Raw genomic sequence first — 21536 nt, 5'->3', positions numbered from 1 at the left:
GTGCAGTTCCAGAGGGAATCTTCAGTTAAGAATAGGTGCCCAATTTTTGAAACAACTCCTCATAGCTAAGTTTTGCAATGGGGAAGAACTCTCCACCCTCTGCTGACTGGGCCTGTATGTATGGTGAATGTGACTGAATGTGCATTTCCAACATATTACATTTCTTACTCTTCTGTAAATTGTTCTCTGCTTGCATTCCCATTTATTTATATATTTAGCATTTTACTTTCTTTCTTTTTTGTTTACACGTCATAATTCACTGTCATACATGATTTTTATAACGACTTTCCAACCTGACATTCCATGGCATTGTTGGTGATACTGCATATCAGTTTATTAGTCTACCCTACTTTCCCCCTTTTTATCCCTCTTTGTATTTAACTGCTGTTCATAGGATCACCTCTACTTGTAGATTAGTTTTGGTGTCGTATTTTTTTAAAATAGTCCCCAAAAGGAGTTCCATTAGCCCTTTATCTTTTTTTCATCCTGGTCCCTTATTTTGGCTGTTAAATTGGCGAGTTCTGCAAATACTAATCTGCTTGCATTCCCCTTACAATTCCACCCACTGCATTATAGGACTCTCTCTATAAAGATTCCATTTCAGTCTTCCCTATGCATTGTGATTATTTATCATTGCCTCAAAAAAGTGTCACAATAACTACACTGTATTGTTTTTCTTGAATGAAAGTTGTTGTAGAAGTGGTTCACTCTGGTTTAGTTATTCTAGGTTGATTCTTTTTTGGACCATGCCGTTTGAGCAATACAGAGCAATTTGCATTTAATGCTCTATTTACTGGTAAATGTTTTCTAGCATTGTCATCTTACGGTGACCAGCCCAGATTATAATAAAGCACATCATTTTAGCCTACGTCAATTTCCTAATTTAGTATCACAGAGAAGGCAGAATAACACATGTACCACAATTCTTGAATTCAAAGATTTCCCTCAAAAGGTGATGGATTTTCAGGCTTTTTCTCTCTGCATGACACTTCATTCCCATCAAGTATTGTGTTACATTCTGCTCTGAATCAGCCAAACAAGCGACCCTAGAATTTAACATCACACCTTCTGTCTTTCTTCTCTCTCTTTTGTTTTATGACTCTTAAAGAATTTGAGGACATTATAGTCATCCTCAGGGGGGAAATCTACATGTCTGTATACGCAGAAGATTAAGACTGTGTGGAACTTGAGACTGTTCATTGGCAGCAACCTGAGGAATTTGTCTTCTCTCTAATGTTGCTCTGAGGGGCGTGGAAACTGTATCAAAAACTCTGAACCATCAGGCGAGCCAAGGTAAGCATCTCTTATTTTGTTAACTTTCCCATATTTTTCTCATTAATATAAAATCATAAGACTTGGTTCCTTTAAGCACTTACTGGTGCTATATCATTGTTTATGTGATTTTTGTTTTCAGCTGATTTCATTGGTAGCCAGGAGCTTAGTTGATCTTACCACAAGCAGGCATCAGTAGCCTGAAAAACATTTTTCAAAAAAATATTTATAAAAAGAGGTGAAGGAATCACACAGTCAGAAGTTATTATCTTGATCTTATTTCCTTCCTGACCTTGAATGAAATATCCTGTACTGTTCCATTACTGCTGTGATTTTAAGTATGAGAGACTTGGCTGGTTTTGTGTGGCATATCAGGTATGACACAGAGCTATACCTTTTGACTTGGCTGGGCAGGAAGAGATAAGAAAAAGGCACATTGTGTTTAATCGTTTTTGGGGAACAGGAAATTGCACAGCATAAGCAAGCAGCTTATTCTAACAGATACAGAGGAGCTCACACTGCATAATTCCACAATTTTTGTTTGGGCCAGATTATTTCTAGAGAATGAATTAGTTGCTTGAACTAATTGAGTTTTGTTGAATGATAAATTGTTTACATGGTTCATGAGTACCTTTATCTTAAATGTCTGGTTCAAAGATGGAGATTTATACATGACATAAAAATTATGTACTGTTCCAGCTTGTTTTCAAGAGTTGAAGCAACCCAAAAAGTAATCAAGAGCTTCCTGTATCTGAAAAGTGTTTTAAAAAACGTTATGGAGAAATGTATGTAGTCTTCTATGTTTAAGTGACTTCTCTGAACTGATGGGAGTTATAGATGGAAATGTGCACGTATAGAGTTTGAACAGGTGTAATTGAGCTGCAATTTCAGCAGGCAAAGGATTTGGCTCCCACACTGCTGTATGTTTTGAGAGAGAAATGGTATGTAGCAGTCTCCCCCAACTGCATACTATCAAGATACTTTGGTATCCATCATCATTGGCCATTAGTCATACTAGCTGCAGCCAATTGGAATTAGGATTGATTGCCTTAGAAGTAATTCCTTGTTTTTTTAATGGAATGCCTGTCTAAGTCTCACTCAGCATGCACCATTTGTTTTCAGTGGAGCTTTCATGTATTTTGTAATCAGAAGGGTGTATCTGACTACAGTACAAGATGAAAAATAAATTCCATTTTTTCAAAATACAAAAGAAGAAGAAAGAATGCAAATGTTCATCAGCTGGTAGAGAGAGAACTGACTTCCAGTGTCGCACTGTTCAAGACCTATGGCTGCCTCATGGCCAGGGTTGTCTAACATCTGGAATATTGCAGTGTGGTATTACTAGCTTCATGTACATAGTGTGTTGTATTGTTTACAGATCAAATTGAAGGTTATGTGTACACTTTTTCATTTCAAATGCTTCTTTTTCTTATGCATCAAATTTTAATCTTTTTTTTTTTTTTTTTTTTTTTTTGGAAAAGGGCTGTGCTTTAGTAATACACAGATTTAACTTTTTAAAAACTAACCATGAAGTACATTAATTTTGTAAGCTTCAGTGAAGGGATCTGTAGTGTTTATGTGATGTGCTTTACAAATTTCAATGTTTTTGTAAGATTGGTTCTTGCATACAGCACTTGGATGGTTGGTTTAACTTGAAGCCGCTCTGTAAACACTTTTTGCCAGTTATGGAAATTGAAATAGTATCACAGTTACTAAAACTGTTATATGTAGCATAGCCCTGACTCCTCCTTTTCCCTATCAACAATGTATCACAGATACACTGTGTCATTAGGCAATGCAAATGTTTTGTTAAAAGGTAAAGGGACCCTTGACCATTAGGTCCAGTCGTGACCTGGGGTTGCGGTGCTCATCTCGCTTTATTGGCCGAGGGAGCCGGCGTACAGCTTCCGGGTCATGTGGCCAGCATGACTAAGCCGCTTCTGGCGAACCAGAGCAGTGCACAGAAACGCCGTTTACCTTCCCACCAGAGCGGTACCTATTTATCTACTTGCACTTTGACATGCTTTCGAACTGCTAGGTTGGCAGGAGCAGGGATCGAGCAACGGGAGCTCACCCCATCGCAGGGATTTGAACCACTGACCTTCTGATCAGCAAGTCCTAGGCTCTGTGGTTTAACCCACAGCACCACCCGCGTCCCTTGCATGTTTTGTTAGCCTAGACCTATTTGCTTGGAATGAATGTGGCTTTCATTGCAGTTGGTGGTCATATGACACAAAGTTAGAAAACCTTTTTAGAACTATCCCCGTGGCTTGCTGTATTAATTTGGAAATATCAATATGACTGTCATCCACATCCTAATGTAAAAGGAAAAGGAGTATTTCACTCAGACTCACACTGCATCTTTTTAATTGATTTGCTTACTTGTGCAATTTGTGCATTCATTGTGATTTTGATGCCATATATGATTTTGATGCCACATACTATATATTGAATACATATGTTGTCTGTATCTATCCACAATTTTCCTTTTGCCATTTACAAACAGCTGTCTGTTTTTATTTGTTCTGTGCTACAATATTTCTTCACTGTTCCTTCAATAGCTTGCTATTCCACGTTTACCCAAATATTTCAGCTATTATTTGTTATTATTATTAAACAAATTTAGAAACTACATCATGGCATAAAGCAATGTACTGGGTAAAAGCAGGATAAAACACAGAAGCCCAAACTCTTAAGAACAATAAAATAAAATCATCTTCCTCTAAAAAACAATAAAAACATCCACACAAGCTCTAAAAATGACAAAAATCCATTATTTAGATATGAAATTGATCTTCCATAAATGACTGTGTTGTACAGGAAAGCCTTCCTAAACAAAAGCATCTATAGCCAGTGCCTAAACACTATGCCACACACCTCTCTGATTTTGGCTAAACACTATCTGACAGTAAGACGATGGTTCCGAGAATGAAAAGTATATAGTGTTAATCTGAAAATTCCAAAGCGTGAACCACCTTACAAGGCATAGTTAGTGGTCACTTCCTAAAATGAAGCAAATGGAAATTTTAAGAAGACTGCTTTTAGCTGCACTTTAAGGTTTGTTGACAGTACAGTGATGAAGTTGGTGAGGAACTTGGGAATCAAGTTCAATGGAAAAGTTCAAAGGAATCAGGCATATTTAGCCTGGAGATTTTTATTTTTATTTTTTATTTTATGTACCGCCCTATGCCCGTAGGTCTCGGGGCAGTTCACAGAATAAAATCAAAATATAAAACCACAAAAAACATAATAAAAATAAAAGTACCAACAACCCAATAACCCAAAATATGACAGCCATATTTACATATTTGAAGGAGTGTAACATAAGCGATGGAGGAATTTTATTTTATTTATTTATTTATTTATTATTATTATTATTATTATTATTATTATTATTATTGCTGTTCCAGAAAGTAGGACCCAAACCACTGTTGACTAAACTTTCAGAAGAACTGTTTGGCAGTGCCACAAGAGGTGATGGACACTCTTTCATTAGCAAGTTTTAAGTAGAGGCTGAATGACCCACAGGGGTGCTGTAGCAGTGGATTTCCTGCACTGAAAGGTGACCTTTGAGATTCATTCTCACTCTGATTCTAACTCTCTGCAGGCTCTCATAACAGTTTAGAAACTATGCATAAAAGCAGAGTATTGCTGATCATGTTTTAGAATATTTAAAGTTTAGCAAGAAGTGAGTCTTTCCTAGGCATTTACTCACTGCTCAAGGGAGGTGTGGCTTATTATGAATCTTCTTAAGTCCTTCTCAAGGCTTTGGGACCTCGATACCAAAGTGATGCACTTTGTATTTGTCTTGCCAAGTTGCAAGATCAGCAGACTCACTGTTAACATATCAAGTCTTGTGGTGTAGCATCACATTTGCAGCCCGTTTCACCCAACCTGTCCTGACAAAGCTTTCACTGAATCCATCACCTTGACATATACTGAAGCACAATTTCCAATAACAAATATCTCTGTACAAAAACTCATGATAGCGTCAGCAGAACTGGGTTCACGTTCCTGAAAATAAGAAACTGAAGTCTAAAACTAACATGGGCCATAAAATAAATCCATCAGGAAGCAAATAATATGATGACAGTCATGTAGTCTTTCAGACAGTGCTTAAAAATTCCTCCTAGGTATGTTTTGCTCTTGATGATAATTGTACTATAGGTAAACGGTGTTTCCGTGCACTGCTCTGGTTCGCCAGAAGTGGCTTAGTCATGCTGGTCACATGACCTAGAAGCTGTACGCCGGCTCCCTCGGCCAATAAAGCAAGATGAACACCGCAACTCCAGAGTCATCCACGACTGGACCTAACGGTCAGGGGTCCCTTTACCTTTACGTTTTACAATCTGTTTTAAATGTAACTTTGGAAATTCAAATTGCTCAAAAGATTAAGAAATTCTAGGGATGTGGGTGGTGCTGTGGTGTAAACCACTGAGGCTTGGGCTTGCCGATCGGAAGGTCAATGATTTGAATCCCCATGACGGGGTAAGCTGTTTTTCCGGGTCATGAGCAGCACATGAAAACGCCATTTACCTTCCCGCTGGAGCAGTACCTACTGCCAACAGATGAATAGGTACTGCTCCAGCAGGAAGGTAAATGGTGTTTCCATGTGCTGCTCATGACCCGGAAAAACTGTCTGTGGACAACTGTCAGCTCCCTCGGCCATTAAAGTGAGATGAGCACTGCAACCCCAGAGTCGTTCACAAATGGACTTAACTGTCAGGGGTCCTTTACCTTTACCCTTTTACAATCTTGGTATTTAAAAAAAAATCAAGGAACAATTATTCCAGAGTAACATCATAAACAATATGTGACCTTTAGGATATAACTTTGACAGCTCAGGTGAAACCTACAAGTATAGAAATTGTAAGGTATGCATCATGAAAATTTTTTCATGATGAACTAAATATAGGAGTACATGGACTAATATTTGTGGCATACAGTAAACATTTGACTGGTTGGTACAATTGAATATATTACTGTGGCACTTCCTTAAGCCTATTTCCTTCTGCCACGAGTTAGTAAGCATGGCAAAAATCAACTTGAGGTGCTTCCATTTTAGGAATACTTTTATTATTTGTGAATGTACCTGTGTGGGGTTTTCTGTGGGGTTAATGCCTTTAATAAAAATAAAAAGTCTAAAATTTCTTACTCTTTTGAGCAATTTGCATTTCCAAAGTTACATTTAAAACAGAATGAGAAAACTTTTATGATAACATTTCATTTGCCCCATAACAAGCCAAGATGCTGGCAACTGATGGTGAACATAATTAAAATGCTCGACAGACGCTGTATAGGCTCTAAAATTTAATTACATAAGTGAATGGTTGTATCCCTGAATGAACCTGCTGTCTTAAGGATAACAAAAATAATTGCCACATCTTTATGGATCTTAGGCTCCTTGCAAGCTGCCTAATTACCTGCATCATCATTGTAGTGTTATTAGAGCACTAAATATTAGTGAGATGTTAATGCCATATTAGTGAAGCAACTGTCTGTTCAAAGGCCGAGGGCTTATTCGCCTGGTGTGTGTGTGTTGCACTTCACAGATTGAATGGCCCATGTACATTTTATAAGTTCTTTTGCAGATCATTTCTCTGATGTTAAATTATGTTGCAAGGTAAAGGTAAGGTAAAAAGTTAAAGGACCTCTGGACAGTTAAATCCAGACAAAGGCAAATATGCAGTTTTTTTTCATCTTGCTTCAGGGCGAGAGAGCTGGCATTTGTCTACAGACAGCTTTCTGGGTCTTGTGGCCAGCATAACTCACCCCGTTGCTCAGTTTTGAACCGCCGACCTTCCGATTAGCAAGCCCAAGAGGCTCAGTGGCTTAGACCACAACGCCACCCACTCCCTTTAAATTACGTTGTATGCACCAATGTGTCCAAAGCAACTCAGATAATGTAAACATGAATGGGAATACTTAAAAAAATAAAATACATTGTATACAGCTTTTAAAAGTAGTCCCATTCATGCTTACATTATATGCATGTGTTAGTTGTTGTGGATGCCATTGCTTTATAAACTCAAGGTAGAATACAAAACTTTTCACCTTACACATAGCAAACCATAGTTTTACAAAATTCATGTATCCTTTCTGATTTTTTTTAAAGAATACACATGAATATGCTGCTAGATATTTGAGCTCTTTTAAATGAGCACATAGTCCAATTATGTTTTATTTGCAAAAGCACATGCAAAAATGGAAACATAGTACAATGGTACCTCGGTTTAAGAACAGCCCTGTTAACCAACTATTTGGTATACGAACTCCACAAAACTGGAAGTACCGTATTTTTCTGTGTATTAGAGGAGGTTTTTTTGACTCAAAAATTGTGGCAAAAAACTGGGGTTGTCCAATACATGAATAGTGGCATGGGGGGGGGGGGAGAAGTGGCACGCCTGCCAGCCAGCCATTTGGTGGGAGCGCAACTTCCCCCGATGCTGCTGCGAGTGGGAAACGATCTAGGGAGTGTTTCCTGCCCGCAGCTGTGTGGGAGGAGAAGCTCAACAACTTTGGGCCATCTCCCCTCATTTTCTTAAAATTGATTTCCCCCAAATACGGGGGGGGGGGGTGCCTTATACATGGGGGCATCATATAGACGGAAAAATACGGTAGGTGTTCTGGTTAGCGAACTTTACCTTGGTCTACAAACAGAATCCGAATGGTGGAAGGGCACCGGCGGTGGGAGACCTCATTAGGGAAAGCACGCCTCGGTTTAAGAACAGTTTTGGTTTAAGAACTTCTGGAAAGGATTAAGTTTGTAAACCGAGGTACCACTGTAATGATTTGAAGATAAAATGCATGCTGATGTTTCCTTCTTTTCTCAGCCTTCTTCCTAAGATGGTAGTGTAGCCAACAGAAATTTGAGGGGAGCAGTAAAACAAGAATAAACGTTAAATAATAGTAGGATTCTGTGCACTATTTTCCTCAGAAGTATAAGGTTTTTTAGAAGAATCTCTTTTTTAGTGGTATGATAAATGAGAAACAGTGACACAAAAATGGTTTAGGATGTCTTTTATAGTTGGTAGAGGCAAAGGGTTAGGAAGCTAGCCGTGTGCTGGCATTCCTTTGTGCAATGCTTGCAGCAATGTCTTCCTTAGAACTGCTGGGAAAGGAGCCAGCAGAAACCCCATAGGTTGCTGCTTTATAAGAGATGACTCAAGAGCTCATTGGCCAGGATTTTAGTAGTAGCTTTGTTTTCTCCTCACTGGCAGTTAATCTAAGTTCACAGCCAATGTTGTCTGATTGGAGACTTACAACATCACCATTTTCTTCCTTGCACTGTATGTGCTGGAGTAGTGCCAAAAATCCTTGCAAATGTAACAGCCCTTTTATCAGTCTTGCCTGAAGATATAATGCTAGTGTTTGTCCTATGATCCAATGCACACTTACCTAGGAGTAAGCCATACTGAACTCTGTAAAACTTCCTTCTGAATTAACATATACAGAGTTTCTCTATTACTAGTTACTTAATAAAGTCACTGTTCTGTTCATAAAAATAAAAATAAAATAAAAGCATGTAGTTCTATAGGTCCATTGCCATAAGATGAACAATGCAATTAAAAGTGATTATGTTTTTATCCCTGTGGCTAACTTGTTTAAAGTATTTTTAATATTGAATTTTAAATTGTTGTAACCCTGGGACCTGCTGGTGAAATGCAGGTAATAAATTTAATAACAAAACAACAATGTTAATAGAGCCCAGTGTCATTTCGGTTATATGAAAGCTTGGCCTAACTAAGTATGGCTTTATTTACCTTTTTGCATGAGTGTCTCCTTAAACAGAACCCACACTCTGTGTCCTGCTGACTTACCCCTCACCTTGCCCTTTGTTAATCTGCTGGGCAGGTCAGCATCCTAATGGGCAAAAACATCTCCCAGATCAACTGCTGATTAACTCTCCTTAAGAGATCCAAAGGTAGGGAGAAGTCTTCCTACAACTGCACTGTCAAACTGTCCTGGTGGCATTCAATTCTTTTCTCCAGTGCATCTTCCAACAATATTTAATGGTGATGCTCAGTTAACAGCAGTGAACAAATAACCATTATCTAGTTTCTTCCTTCCTGCCCACACATTTCTATTTATATATAGACCACATTCCACACTAAATAATTATTGCATACTGAAATGTTCATATTAGATTCTTGTTTCAAGAATATTTTGAAAAAATAACAAGTTCCTTTATTTTAAATAGTTGCTATTTTTTATATGGTAGTTTAGTAATGCAGATTTCAATGGACTGCCTCGTTCTTCCTACCAAGAATCTAAGAAGCTGATGAGCCTCTTACTTGATTACTTCACCAGCCCTTTCATTGCTTTGCATCCTTCCCAGCTGCTCTGGGCCTGAAGCAAACTGCTGACTAAAGGAAGAGGCAGAGGGGGAGCAGGCATAGGAGGTTTAGTGCAGTATAGTGACTGCCTGTATTTTAGGTGCATTAAATCTAGTTGTGTAATAGGAGTCAGGTACGCAGTAGCCAAGTGACACTCTGATCGTCGAATATTGCTGCTTTCTCTATTTTGGGTGGTTGTTGCTTTGTTATTGTTCATGCATTTTTGTTGGTCAGTGATGAGAGACCATAATACACGGTTATAATTAGTTAATATTTTATAACATGAACCTTACAAAAAAGGATGGGGGAGAAAATGCACTAGAAAATGTAGTTGAGCTGGAAAGCTTCAAGCTGCTATCTCAGTTGTTACAGGTGTTCAGGTTTTGGCTTTATGTCTGACTTACCTATTGAGTCTCTGTGTGCATTGTAAACTTACAGAAACAAAACAAAGCACATGCAAATAAAATAAACCTGTCAACCCTCATGAAAATTGCAGCATCTGAGTTCCATAAAACCCATCAATGATGAAGTTACATTGAAAGTGAGTCAGACCTTCTCTGCAATTTTATTGCAACCATTCCAGAAGCATTTCTTTTCTTTTGAGCCAAACACAGAGCCAATTAAATCTGATTGCAACCCTTCAGTCTGTTGTTTATGATGCTCTATAACACCCAGGGGAAAGCTCCAATGCATTATTGGCCAGTATGTGAATTTATTCAACATTGGATTGGGTTCAGGTGATCTTTCCCAGCTTCATTAGCCATCATTTATGAAGCCGGGAATGAGTGTCAGGGTCAAGAACTTCACACACCTAGTTGTGGTGCTAGGTGGATAGCTTTGAAAGTGGATGAGTCAAATTCATGATAGAAAGGGCTATCAATGGCTATTAGCCACATTTCTATGCTCTGGATCCAAGGCTGGAGGCAGTATGCTTCTGAATGCCAGTTGCCTGAAACCATGGGAGGGGAGATTGCTCTGGCAACTGTGAGGACATGATGCAGAACCGGGTCATGGTCCTGACCCAGAAGACTTTTCTTAGGTTCTTAAACCAAGCTATGTACCTGGTATGTGTGTCTGCAGAAAGAGGGTAAAACAAAATAAGGGTGTTTTTTTAATATACCAGTAATAGAGGAGGGCAGCTAGTGGAGAGGAGGGCTGGAAGGGAGTGGATTGTGTTCTCTGTTCCTTGACGATTACAGCAAATATAAATTGTCTGAGTGGGCTTTTTTTTATTTTTTAAAGAATGTGGTTTTAGGGTCTCAACAGAGACTTGAAATTAAATGAGGACATTTTATGATAAGTATGGGGTTAAACTGGTTTTACAAAGTTCAGCTGAGCACTTTTGATTCTTATCTGCATTGCTCACTACAAAAACTAAATGTATTTTTCAACAATGTAAATTGTCTTTAAACGAAGCTCTTTCAGTAATTTCAGCAGGAAAATCATTAAGTGGTCCATCAAAACCCTTAGCAATGTTCAAGTGGTCCATGGGAAAAATGGGTTTGGGAAACACTGCAAAATCACATATTTTTAAAAATGCTTTAAGGGGATTTTTTTTAAAAAAAAAGGTTTTGAATTTTTACAGTTGCTGTTGGCATCCTTATAGGGTCAAGCAGAAGCTAGAAGTGATGCTGGACAGACACACACCTTGACTGCTTTCTCTCCAGGAAGAATTTCTGGCTGCTAACGATTAACTCAAACATACCTTGTCATAAGCACAGTGCACATGGAGTAATAAATCTATAATAGGTTAAAGGTGGTGGTTGCTCAGTGCTGACAATTACTTTGAGCCACAGGCTATGCTTTCATTGGACTTTTCACAGCATTAACCTAGACCTTGTCGATTAAAAGTGAGACACATTTTTGGTAAGGGTCATTTTACATCGGTGACTACTGCAATAATTTCATTTTTGTTAACTCTGGATCTGCTAAGCAGGCTGTGAATCTCTGTTTTTCCCAACCTGTTGGTTTGCACCACATATGGGGTGCCGTTAGCAAGCCATTCCTGGTACTATGCGTGAAGGATAATGTAGCCCTGCAGTTATTGTTGTTGTATGGCCAGTGGTTAGGGATCATGGGTGGTAGGTAATTCCAGCAACCTCTGGAGAGCCACAGGTTCTCCATCCTGCTAGATGTACACAATTTTTTCTTCAGGCCTGTATGTAGTATCCTTAAAATAGTCAGATTTGTGTGAATGTATTTAAATATGGAAATGATAAAAAGTATGTTTGGGTAGTGCAATATAAGGCCTGATAAAGCATAAATTGCAAAGTCATATGATATTTGAGAGAAAAAGAGAGTGTGTGTTGAGTTTTCACTGTGGAAATAGCATAGCTAAAAAGTCTTCATCTATGAGGCAATATATTGCACTACCCAACCATACTTTTTATCCTTTCCATATTTAAATACAGTGGTGCCCCGCAAGACGAATGCCTCGCAAGATGGAAAACCCGCTAGACGAAAGGGTTTTCTGTTTTGGAGGTGCTTCGCAAAACGAATTTGCTATGGGCTTGCTTTGCAAGACGAAAATGTCTTGCGATTCCTGGGGGTTTTTTTCCCCTCCTCACCCCCTTTTTCTAAGGCACTAAGCTGCTAATAGCCTTTTAGCAGCTAATCCGCTAATCCCTTAAACCTTTAATAGCCGCTAAACCGCTAATAGCGCTAATCTGCTAATCCGCTAATGGGCTTGCTTCGCAAGACAAAAAAACCGCTAGACGAAGAGACTCACGGAACGGATTCTTTTCGTCTTGCGAGGCACCACTGTACATCCATACAAATCTGTGAACTCCTCCTCCTGCTGCTGCTGTGGAGGGGAAGGCAAGTCGAAGCAGCCTCCTGCCGGTGGCAGCACCAGGAGGAGGCAGAGGAGGAGCCACTGGTCATTGAAGTTGTGCAGCTGCCATGTTTGGCTCTGCCCCAGCTCCTCCCAATGTCTGGACGTCACAGCATCACACACACAGTGCCAGCCCTCCCCCATTGCCCTAGTAAGCTGACGCCTCTGCTCAGCAATAAGAGGGGCAGCACTTTAAAGAACGCAAATGATGACTTTTGGGATGCTGATATTAGACATCATGCACAGTGTTTCACAGCAGAGCTAGCTCATTGACTTACCAGATAGAATCACATCCTATGGGAACGCCTGGCTACTTAATCACAGGCATTGCCGTGGTTTATCCATCCACCTAGCCAAATGTATTTTTGAATATAACCCAACCAAATCTGTACCAGACAGAATCTGTTCTCATTACAAGCCTGGCAACATAACTTCAGGAACATAATACAGCTGCTTAAATATTGTATTGTTTTAATGTAAACCTGTAATTTCTCCTCCTGGAACACTACTACTTGAATTTGTTCAAAATTTATTTGTGCAAAGGCTGTCTGCATTGAACTATATGTTTTTAGGGAATATAAGCAAATGGAGACTCAAATGTACATAATGCAGAGTTTGTGATTCTTTCTTTTATCCATTACCACATGCACCTTTACTTCTTTCTAGAAAAACCTCCTGAGTTCATATGAGCATTTTCACAAACACACCAAAGATATGAACATGTTCCATACCTATAATGTGTCTCACATTATACATTATACATTATACAAATGTATAATTATACATTATACATTTGTTCATACAACAAACTTTCCTTCTTTTTTCGTAACTTGTGCCACTATTCATTATTATACTACTAATTATTAAGCATATTAGTTGCTTGTCACCTAACAGGTCTCTTACATCGAAGAACACATAAGTACATTATAAAACAGAATTGAAAGGAAGGGGGGGAATCATCTAAAGAGTAACAAATCATAAAGAATAGACAAACAGGCAGACAGATAGATTAATATAGATGTACTCACAGACACAGCTCTCCCAATAATAGGGTTAACAACACTGGCAGCACAGCAACAAAAAACAAAACTGTACTCCTAGTCCAGAAGTCCCTAACCCAGAAGAGTCAATCCACCCCCCACCCCCACTATCCTTGTTTTTTGTTTGTCTTTCAGTTTTTAACTCCCTACTCCACTCATAAATCTGTCTTCAAGGCAATTGCTGTCAATCAGTGGGGGGTGGTTTTTCTTCCAGTAGTAGTGGTCTTGCAGAGATAGATGTGAAGAGATGGCAAAATGTTTAGCTGCTCTGCAGTTGTCCTGACTGCTGCATGTCTCTGCTGGGGATACATTTGCTTCCTTCACTTTTTAAGTTAAGTACTAAATTCTGCAATCACTTAGATAAACTCTCCTCTCCTCTTACACTGTGCTAAGTTCTATCAGAGAGGATGATACTTCTGCTGCAGTTGCCAAATGTGGGGGAGGGGACCTTTCCCCAAACACCCAAGTCCGCCAAGGATAAGGGTACGTTCCTTCACCCAGCATTTTTCTGTTTCTCTAAACACTTACTGTTCTCCCATAGAAACATTATATATATTGCATGACCTATAAGGGCCTTTATATGCCTGTTGTTCTTGTCCATGGAGTTTTCTTGGCAGGGATACTGGAGTGGCTTGCCAGTTCCTGCTGAAAGGACAGATCCTGAAGCTGAGGCTCCAATACTTGGCCACCTCATGAGAAGAGAAGACTCCCTGGAAAAGACCCTGATGTTGGGAAAGATGGAGGGCACAAGGAGAAGGGGACGACAGAGGACGAGATGGTTGGACAGTGTTCTCGAAGCTACCAGCATGACTCTGACCAAATGGTGGGAGACAGTGGAAGACAGGAGTGTCCGGCGTGCTTGGTCTAAGGGGTCACAAAGAGTCAGACACGACTAAATGACAACAACAAATAAGGGTCTTGGGAAAGAGGGGAGTGAGCTGCCCCCTACATTCATTTTCTCATTCATAAACCTCTTCCTTTCTCTCAGAGGACATAATGAAACATTAGAATCTACAGGAGAAAAGAAAGTTCTGCCATCTTTATCACAATACCCTTCAGGTTTGCATGTAATCTCTAGAGGGTTTGCTACAAGCCCAGGAAAGGAATTATGGGTGCTGATGCATGTTCTCTCTCCCTCTTTCCTCTTTCTCTCTCACTAATAAATATTAATCATAGCTCCATTAGCGCTAATGATTTCTTCATCCAGACTTCCTATCCAATCAACTCTGAATGCTTGAACCTGAACAGTTTATAATAATGCTTCTCTCTCAAAATAATGCTAATAATTGCCTTGCCTCGCCTATGAGAAGATTCTTCTTGTAAGCAGTATCATCTTCTATATCTCATTGTATATATAAGCCTACAGAGTTATCCAAGCTCTGTCTACAGCACATTTGGAAGATAGGCATAGATCAGTTCTTTGGTAGTTATACATATTTAATATATTGCATTTCTGCTAAGCGTGGTGACCTATGTAAACACACACAGTGTGTTCTTAACACTTGTAGCCATCTTTTAATTCCACATTGACCCAAAGGCTGCTGTCTCTCAGGTTTCCTGAGGACATACCCATAGAACAGTTCATCTTTTCAAAGTACTCAAAGAACTTACACTGAGCTAGTTTCAGAGATGTAACTATTCTGGCATAAAGCCACAATAGAGTGACTTTTAGGAAACTCTTCAATAATCCTGAACTGATTTCTAGAATGCAGTTCACTGACACAGTTGTTATACCAAAACAATTAGTTTACATTTGCTGCGCATCTGAGTATTACTTGCTGCTGTGGAAGAGGAGTTAATACAATTTGATATCATAACTAAGCTTCCAGTAACCATATTTATCATCTTGAAACTCTATGGATGAATTTAAATGCAGTCACAATGGAACCTATAAATACAAATACGTTTGTACTGTACTTGGTTAGTATATGAAAACTGAGATATGGGAGGATTATTTTTAGTACTTTGAATAAAAGTGAGTTTTTCAGCCAAAAGCTGAACAACAGGAAGAGAATAATAGTCTTTCAATTATACTGCCTTTCTTTCACCAATATTGTATTGATTTCAGTGGATTCTAGTCCATGAAAACATACACCTATGATAAAGTTAAGATGCTACAAGACAGTAAAGGTAAAGGGACCCCTGACCATTAGGTCCAATTGTGACCGACTCTGGGGTTGCGGCGCTCATCTCGCTTTATAGGCCGAGGATACTTATAAGATACTTATTGCATATTCTTAAAATAACCAGTCTTTATGTTGTATCACATAAATAAATTTTGTAAAAAATATTTTGAACCCATTATTAGTAAGAACGCATAAGCAGTGGTGCAACAAGCTTAATAATCTAAAAGATTAAAGCATATGTAAATAATATCTTAAAGAATTATATTTTGTTTATTTAAAAGTTGCTATTTAAGGCAGATTACTTTAATTCTGTTGGAACTAAGTAATCCTTTTGAAATTAAGATGGGAAATGGGGATTTCTTGCATAAAGCCTATCGTTATGCTGTTGTGCTAACAGTGTAAGAATGAAGTGTAAGTTTGCTCAGAATTTTTAGAAGACTCTAATTTTGCTTATTGGAAAAAAATAAAAATAATAGAAGATGCTCCAGAGGTTAGTACTTTATTGACAGCATAGTCACCTAAGGAAAACTAGGAGCTAAGATCAGCAGTGCTTAGCAATGCTGTTGATGGTCACATATTTTATTTTAGTGATTATGTGTTATGTAAATAAGAATATTAATGTCGACTTTCATCAGCATCAGTGCTTGATAGAATCTTGTTAATAACTCCCACCCTTTGCCATAATTGTAATAGATGCCTCCCCTTTCTGGTCTTGTAACAACTAATTTCTTTCTGTAAAAACACACATTGCTTTTTTGTGTGTGGGGGGGGGGGAAGTTTCAGGAAGCATCTTTTGGCAGCTTCAAGTGAGAAGTGTGCTTTATAGTCTTAATATAACAGTTTATTTAATACAAAAATATTAAGAATATAAGACGAGCCCTTCTGGATCTGGTCAGAGGGACATCTCGTTCAGTATCCTGTGGCCAACCAGATGCTTATGGCAAACCCACAAACAGGACTCAAGTGAAATTCTCAGCAACCAGTATGCAGAGACATTCAAATAGCAGAGGAAGAGCATAACCATCAGGACTTGTAATGGTGTGTGTGTGTGTGTGTACGTGTGTACGGAGAGGGGGAAGGAGGGACAAGTGCACATAGTGAGAATGTCCTCAAACCATGTCCTAAGTTAAATAGATACATATCAGGTTAAAATGTCATGCTAAACTATGGTTTAGTGTTACCTACATAAGCCTCTGGCTCATGCGCTTACCTTTCCCTTCTGCTCCAATGTGGCCACAAGGTGGAGATCTGAAACCTTCACTTCAATTTTCAAATAATCATAGTTTACTGTAATATCTGAAGTGAAACTGAAGTTAATCTTGACTGTCGTTGAGGAAAGGAAGCCAGGATTGTAAACCACAGTTTGAAGTTGGCTTGTTTCCATAAAACATAGAATCACAGAATCACAGAATTGTTGAGTTGGAAGAGACCACAAGGGTCACATGACCCAACCCCCTGCAATGCAGGAATATTTTGCCCAACACGAGACTCAAACCCATGACCCTGAGATTAAGAGTCTCACGCTCTACAGACTGAGCATGGTTTGTTTTACTTAATTCCACTTGATTGTAATCAAACCTCTAAGCAGCTTATAAGAAATATTAAGATTGTCAATAAAAAGCAATTAAAAGCAAGTAATTATTTTTTTTAAAAAAACATTTGAAATCAGTAAACAAAAAAGAGATTAAAACACATCAGCATCTATGTGATAGTATAAAAAGCAATGAAACTTGATTACCTGACTTGGAGGCAATCATAAGATCTGCATCAGCCTTCACTAATCTAATGCCTTCCAGGTGTCTTGGACTACCATTCCCATCATCCCCAAACACCATGGCCATGCAACATGAAGCAATGCAACTATTTTCCAAAATTTAAGATTTTTTTCCTTTATGTTTGAGAAGATATGTGGAAAATATCATCCCAACAATAAACACTACTACAAAACACCTGTTATTGAGCAGAATGAGACCGCTACACTTTTTACATATGGAAAAATGAAATGTGTTTGTTTAGGATTTCATGGAGCAAGTCACATTCCTTATATTACATCCTTCCCTCTCCCAGAATTAAGTAATTGCTGATGAGACAGGGGAGGCTTTCTAACCTTTACAAAGGTATCCCCCCCCCCAATAATTCTAGCTCAGTGAGTACTGTAATTGAACCACTGGTGCATGCAAGTATCTGTGTGTTTATATATGTATATATGTAGGATGGAATTATGGGATGGTAATAGTTGCCTCTGATTTTGCACATGAACACAGGAATGGAAACAAGTTATTTTTAAAAACAACAACAAAGAGTACACCTTTATCAATTGCTAAAAGGGTTAGGAAATAGCTAAGTGAATATTTCTAGGGCTTGCCGATCGAAAGGTCGGCGGTTCGAATCCCCGCGGAGGGGTGCGCTCCCGTTGTTCGGTCCCAGCGCCTGCCAACCTAGCAGTTCGAAAGCACTCCCGGGTGCAAGTAGATAAATAGGGACCGCTTACTAGCGGGAAGGTAAACGGCGTTTCTGTGTGCGGCTCTGGCTCGCCAGAGCAGCGATGTCACGCTGGCCACGTGACCCGGAAGTGTCTCCAGACAGCGCTGGCCCCCGGCCTCTTGAGTGAGATGGGCGCACAACCCTAGAGTCTGTCAAGACTGGCCCGTACGGGCAGGGGTACCTTTACCTTTACCTAAGTGAATATTTAATTATTATTAATATATTGTGCTCAGACTCCACACTGAAATGAACAGAGCTTGCCTCCCCCCCCAGTCTGTTCCTTTCATTCTTGATTTATTTATTTTATAAAATTTATATACTGCTTGATTGTAAAAATAACCTCAGTTTTCAAAATTCATAAAACAGCAGGTTAAAACATTTTTTTAAATGATTAATATTGACTATAAACTAAAAACTGATTAAAACATAATTTAACATTCCACATATCTGGGTAGGCTTGTCTAAACAACAGTGTTTTTAGCAGGCACCAAAAAGTGTACAGTGAAGAAGTCAATATGCAGTGAGTTCCAAAGTGTAGGTAAACTAGTACCAAGTTATTAAGGGTTTTATCTTGAACCAGGCCCGGTAAGCAAATCAGCAACCAGTGCAGGGCTCTGAGCACAGGTGGTTTATGTGGACAGGATCCTACTCCTGTCAGCAATCATACTGCAGCATTCTTTACCAACTGCAGTTTTTCAAGTGCAAGGAAAACCACACAGAGAGCACATTGCAGTAATTCAGTCCTGAAGTAACTAATGCAGGACCTACTGGGGCCAAGTTTTCCCAGTCCAGGAGTTGTTCAGTATCACCTCCAGACTGTGAACCTACTCCTTCAGGGGGAGTGCAATCTCGGGCAGGCAGTTGACCAATTTCTTAGACACAGGAACAGCTTGCTTACAGTGTCTCCATCTTGCCAGGATGCAAGCTCCATTTCTTTTTCTTCACCCAACTCACCACTGTGTCCAGGGACTGGTCTAGGGACTGCACAGTCTTTCCTAATTCAGATGCTGTGGAGAAATAGAGCTGAGTGTCTTCAGCGTACTAATGTCACCTTGCCCTGAAACTCCGAAATTTGGTCGCTGCCACCACTTCATCTCCACAAAATCGTTCAAGGTTCATCCCTGAGTTTCTTGCTACATAAAGTTTTCTTTCACTCAATAATTTCTGCCTCACACAGGAGAATTTTTCTTTTCTATTTTCCGTATCCAATGTGAGAATCAAGCAGATGCTACCTCATTCAGGCTCCAAATGTCCCCTAAATCATGCTTCAGCATGAAGTGTTTCTAAGAAGCCACTCAATGCTCTCATTTCTTCTAAGTGTTGCTCACAGAGCAGCTGACAATCTCATGTTTCCAATGTAGTATCTTCCTCAGTTTTTCTTGCTTGGTTCTGGCCATGCTTGTATACAATATTTCAAAACAGTAACAGCAAGCAAAGTTAACAAATGTTAACACAGATATGCTTTTTTAAAAAAGGAAACAAAATAAATTGTTACTTTGCTTTCCATTGATTATCATTGTTTTGTGTCAGCTTCCAAAGCACTTAAACATGAGAATTTTTCATCTTTTGTCTGGGTTGGAAAGACCATGCAGTTGGCCCTATCTATGTGGTTTCAGTATTCCTATGCACACAGAGTACAGTGGTACCTCAGTTTAAGAACAGCCCTGTTTACGAACTATTCAGTTTACAAACGCCACAAAACCGGAAGTAGTGTCCTGGTTTGCCAAATTTACCTTGGTCTAAGAACGGAAGCCGAACGATGGAAGGGCACTGTGGCGGGAGGCCTCTTTAGGGAAAGCGTGCCTCAGTTTAAGAACGGTTTCAGTTTAAGAACGGACTTCTGGAATGGATTAAGTTTGTAAACCGAGGTACCACTGTAAATGTGAAATTGTGCAATGCCACTGTGGGTGCATGTCAGGTGAGGTATAGTTCTCGCTTGTGCTGGTCCTAACCATGTGAGGAACCACTTGCGGACTCCTCTCACGTCCACTTGTTGATTTATTTCCCACCATTTATAGCTCACCTTTTCTCCAGGGAGCTCAAAGTGGCAGCACACACAGTTCTTTTCTTGGTTGTCGAATTCATGTTTAAGTGAGGACCAGTTCAAATGATCATGCTCATATTATGAATGTCAAAAGCGGCTTGAGTGGCCCGTATGCTTGTTTACTCAGGCTGCGTTATTGCTTTATTTTTTACTGATTATAACAGTACAGTGGTACCTCGGGTTACATATGCTTCAGGTTACATACGCTTCAGGTAACAGACTCTGCTAAACCGGAAATAGTACCTCAGGTTAAGAACAGAAATCATGCTCAAGCGGTGCAGCAGCAGCTGGAGGCCCCATTAGCTAAAGTGGTGCTTCAGGTTAAGAACAGTTTCAGGTTAAGATCGGCCCTCCAGAACGAATTAAGTACTTAATCCGAGGTACCACTGTACTGTTTCTGTCACCATTTGTAATATTACTTTCACACTATAGTACCTGTTGCTTTATGGAATTCTGGCTTTTTTTAACCAATATACTACATGTCAAACTATTTTAAAGAAATTAATTTTTATTAAAGTTTTTCTTTGGTTACAAAAGGATTTCATTCACAGCAGTGGATATGGTGTGACACAACAGCAAATGACATTGGATATAACACTACTCCCTCACTCTTTCCACATGCACGCTTCTGTTCCCCTATGAAAATGGCAGGGGGTGGGGAAGGACCCCTGGACAGTTAAAGTCCAGTTAAAGTCAAAGAATATGGGGTGCATTGCTCATCTCGCTTTCAGACCAAGGGGGATGGCATCTGCTTATGGCACAGTGGAACACCGTGACAGAAACCAGAGCACACGGAAACACTGTTTACCTCCCCGCTGTTTAACCTCCAAGGTACAACGGTATTTGCATTGGTGTGCTTTTGAACTGCTAGGTTGGCAGAAGGTGAGAGAAAGCAATGGGAGCTAACCCCATCGCACAGATTTGAACCACCGACCTTCCGATTGGCTAGCCCAAGAGGCTTGGTGATGTAGACCATAGCGCCACCCGCGTCCCAGGCAGGAAAGAATTGCATAGCTGCATATGTTCCCAGATTCTATCACTTTAATCCTGTGATTCTTTAGGTTAATGGGGCTGCAAATGGATATTTTTTTTCTGGAAGCAGAAATGAGCGCTAAACTTCCACTAGATGTCTTTATGTCAAGTGAAATATTATATAAAATGCGTAAATTATCAGCCAAGAAAAGTTTAGGAAAACACAACATTGTTTTCCTAAACTTTTGGCTGAATGCAGCCAAAATCACAAACCTCTTCAGTACATACAAAACTCATCTATATTTTCCCAACCCACATTATCATGACAGTTGGTTCTGTGATTTTGCTAGGAGTCACAGCTTGTCAAGTGTGTAATATTAAAACTACTTATTGATAAAGTACTGCAGCTTACGGGTGAGAGTAGATTGC

General features: G+C 39.4%; 1 protein-coding gene across 1 annotated transcript in view; it reads left to right on the top strand.

Annotated features, from left to right (window-relative positions):
- Positions 1 to 21536, top strand: part of SGCD (sarcoglycan delta) — a 384180-nt gene that overhangs the window by 120889 nt on the left and 241755 nt on the right. Inside the window, exon 3 of the mRNA XM_083423883.1 lies at positions 1109 to 1293. The gene's annotated coding sequence lies outside the window, so the exon portion shown is untranslated. The remainder of the gene's footprint in view (positions 1 to 1108; positions 1294 to 21536) is intronic.

The sequence above is a fragment of the Podarcis tiliguerta genome, assembly GCF_965153285.1.
Source record: "Podarcis tiliguerta genome assembly, chromosome: 2".
In the NCBI taxonomy this organism is placed as follows: Eukaryota; Metazoa; Chordata; class Lepidosauria; order Squamata; family Lacertidae; genus Podarcis; species Podarcis tiliguerta.
The sequence above is the reverse complement of the archived record's forward strand: the minus strand, read 5'-3'. Positions and strand labels throughout refer to the sequence as shown.